Source organism: Carex rostrata, chromosome 1 (assembly GCF_964058835.1).
Source record: "Carex rostrata chromosome 1, lpCarRost1.2, whole genome shotgun sequence".
Taxonomy (NCBI): domain Eukaryota; kingdom Viridiplantae; phylum Streptophyta; class Magnoliopsida; order Poales; family Cyperaceae; genus Carex; species Carex rostrata.
The window spans coordinates 19,054,333-19,058,607 of NC_135918.1; positions in this window are offsets into that span (position 1 = coordinate 19,054,333).

The following is a 4,275-nucleotide window of genomic DNA, read 5'->3' on the forward strand; positions in this document are numbered from 1 at the left end:
GAGTTTGGCACTAACGCGTACGTCTCCGGGGCCCGGGACCTTCGAGATAGCGTGTCTTTCTTTACCCAATGAAAAAGGAATACAAGGTGGAATCAGTAAGCCCTTACAATTTTCTGTGAAATCACACGGCACGAGCATAGAATCGGCTCACAAGCACTAAAGGCTCAAAGAAAAACAATTCGAGCAACAAAGGGCTCAAGGATTGCAAAGCGAGCACAAGGCTCAAGCTGGTAGTAGTTGATTTGATCTCGCAGGACTTGGATTTAATTTGTTTTGGGTTCCAACTTCCAACTTCCTTATTTTGGTGAGCACATCACATCCAACAACATAACGTTCCAACATCCAACTTCCCTATTTTACATTTTGGGTTTTGTTTTCTTAATCTTTACTATTCTTTATACTTTCTAATTTTGGTACTTTTTTCATACCCTTGAAAATCTAATTAATTAAGTGTGCTAGCTACAGGCATTCTAATAACTAACGTCCAATGACTTGACAATCTCATTAAGTGTGCATTAATTTATGATTTATTATTTTTGTTGTGCGTCTATTCTTAGTTTAATTTTTTATGGTATTGGTTTTTTTTTTTTAGTTAAATTTTTTACCTACAGTTATTTGTCAGCTCTTTTTTTTCTATTACATCAAAATGCTTCAACATAAGATGAGAAATGTAGCAATTGCGCGCTTATCATTCATGATAGGGACATATCCACAGAAAAGTACTACATTCATTGATTTAAAATTCAAAACAAAAAACTTCATCTGCGCACTTATTTTTAGTGTGCAATTTTCTTTTTAAAAAAGGTACCTTCCAAATATGTGCTCCTAATTTTATCTATATACGTCTCATTAATTTACCTAAATAATATATTAGAAACTAGATGGGTGGGGTCGCCCTTAATTCTTAACCTGCCAAAACAACTTATTTGATTGATATTAATTTCAACCGTACAATTTATGAATCTATAAATAAAATTTACATGGTTTGTTATATCCACTTTCGGTCTAGTGATTTGTGAACAATAATAGATATCAACTTAAATATCATTGTTAACCAACTACATTTGTAATTGCATTGTGACGCGGTGCGTACTGAAGACATATCTGATTCATATTCGGATGTAGACAATGGTCACAACAAATCCAGACAGATCAAGTATATATATATTCAACTTGAAATATGATCCACAAATTTAATAGCCTGGGCCGAACTTTGAAGGAATTAATTCTACAAGTTGATTGAATAATTATTTTTTATCAAGATACATGCACGAGTGGCCTTCTAGGACTAGAAGTCTTTGAGAAAATTAATCTATTTATTTACTTTGACCGCTTGGGATTTGATAAGAATTAAACTCTTATTAGTTTCCAAAAAAAATGAGCATTGACAGTATTTAATATTTTGTATTTCCTAGGATAGCATTTAATCTTGTTTTACTTTAAAAATGTATGGCAATCCCCTGTTGGGGCAGTGTTGATTATTGAATAGAAAGTTGTGTTTTGTTTGATTGTGTTCTTTGTGACTCTTTACTCTTCTCTTTTACCATAAAACTGAGTACTTGAGCTTATCGGGCAAGATAGTATCGGGACCATTTTGTGTCAACTGGTAAAACTCTTCTCTACTACCATTAAACCGACTACGTGAGCTTAACGGGCAAGATCGTATCGGGACCGCTTTGCGTCAAGTGGTATCAGAGCGAGGTTCGACAACCACCTTTACGCTTGCGTGAAGTTGTATCATCACCAACCGTCAAATTCAACAACCACCTTCATGCTTGCGTGAAGTTATATCACCACCAACCGCCAAATTCGACAACCACCTCCATCAACAAAACCTCACGCTATTCCCACCTATCGCCAACACCATGGCCGATCCTAACCTTCTCGCTATTCTCGATCGTATGCAACAAAACCATGCCAAAACCATGCAACTGATCATTAATCTTGTTGAACGCCTTGCTCCCACCAACAATCAAAACAACCACCAACATCTCTCCTCACCACCGAGCTACAACAACATTTCTCCTCAACACCGATACAATATCTCCACTAATATTATTTCTCCTTCTCCTCACCTCCAACAGAGAGATAACTATTCCAAAATCCTCAATCATTTGCCTTATGGTTCAAAAGGAGAAAATTTCAATGGAGTAGATGAAGAGATCAACCCCTTTCACGGCAACAAATCATTGGTCTCATGTGATGAAGACGCTTGACATCAACACAACACCTTACTGAGCACATGTTCCCAGCAGGTCATAGATCGAAAGGCAACCACTCCAGTGGAAGAGCACCTAGAACAGCCGGATGAGCTTGTTGATAGGCTTGTTGCGGTTGAAGAAATTCAAGAGCTTGATAATGAAGATAATGCCAATACCTTAACCGATGATCCCAAGACAAAAATGGATTTCTTTGAGAACACTTCTAACTTTGATGAAAACTTTGCTCGTGATTTGCCGATGCTTTCAAGTAATGTTGGAAATGCTTCGTCTATAGAGGTCTTGAGGTACAACTATAATGATCCATTCTTACAACCAATTTTCAAACCAGAAAATGCAAGATTTTTTGTCAACAACACTCTTGCGTATACCTTGAATTTTGAGAAAGCCTTACTCAACAATGAAATCAAATCAAAACCATTAAAGATTGAAGCCGACTCTAGTTCGTTGATTTCAGGAGTGGTGAAGTGGAAACATGGCAATTTAACTTTGATCTATGTTTGTGCCCCAAATCGAACAAAACACGTGTGCAGAAAACCCAATTCGGAGATCAACATAGATTTAATAGTACTTCATCTAAATTTGTATTGTTTCAAAGAGTTCTACAAAGAAAAAAAGGATTCGAGAAAATGTAAGTTTGGGCTCTACTTTGAAATCATAAGCTTGAGGACAAGCTTCAACCAACCCGGGGAGCCTGACGCGGTGCGTACTGAAGACATATCTGATTCATATTCGGATGTAGACAATGGTCACAACAAATCCAGACAGATCAAGTATATATATATTCAACTTGAAATATGATCCACAAATTTAATAGCCTGGGCCGAACTTTGAAGGAATTAATTCTACAAGTTGATTGAATAATTATTTTTTATCAAGATACATGCACGAGTGGCCTTCTAGGACTAGAAGTCTTTGAGAAAATTAATCTATTTATTTACTTTGACCGCTTGGGATTTGATAAGAATTAAACTCTTATTAGTTTACAAAAAAAAATGAGCATTGACAGTATTTAATATTTTGTATTTCCTAGGATAGCATTTAATCTTGTTTTACTTTAAAAATGTATGGCAATCCCCTGTTGGGGCAGTGTTGATTATTGAATAGAAAGTTGTGTTTTGTTTGATTGTGTTCTTTGTGACTCTTTACTCTTCTCTTTTACCATAAAACTGAGTACTTGAGCTTATCGGGCAAGATAGTATCGGGACCATTTTGTGTCAACTGGTAAAACTCTTCTCTACTACCATTAAACCGACTACGTGAGCTTAACGGGCAAGATCGTATCGGGACCGCTTTGCGTCACATTGTTAACTAATAATAAATATATTAGTTGGCTATGTTTCTAATCTTGTGAGATTTCATGGCGCATTTTTCTTGTGATTATTTGTGTACAACAATATGGTGTTAATAATAATATAACACTTTGAATTCGGTTCCGTAACAAAGGCTTGCAAACAAGAACTTTCTTTTATTTATAAATAGAAAAAATAATATTATTAGTACCATTCTTTAATATAAATTAATCCCACACGATCTTTAAGTTATTTTTCAATGTTCATGCAATTTTAGAATTCTTCGGAAAAAATAATTTATAAATTTTTGAAGAAAAAATGATTTATACTTTGATATCTAAATTATTTTGATAAAACTACAAATTATTAATGTAAAACGAATGGTTCATTTAAAATCAATTTGAATACAAAACATAACAACCAAACTGTATAAATAACTACATACGTACTTAAATAAAACAATATTAATAGCTAAGAAAGCAACTTTTGTGATGAACTTCCTAACAATGGGCAATAATATTTGCATGAAGTCTTGTCTTTAAATAAGTGATCAACTGAGCAAAGATAATATGTAAGTCATCAACTAAGTCTGTCATATTTTGCCAATATTTTATAAAGATAATCATATTTTTCAACTATTCAACTAAATATTTTCTAGTATAATGAATTAAAATATTGGAGAAAATCAACATTAATACAATATGAAAAAATTTGAGGCTAACCATTTCATTTCTATAGAAAACAATCCATGAAGAAATCCTGCA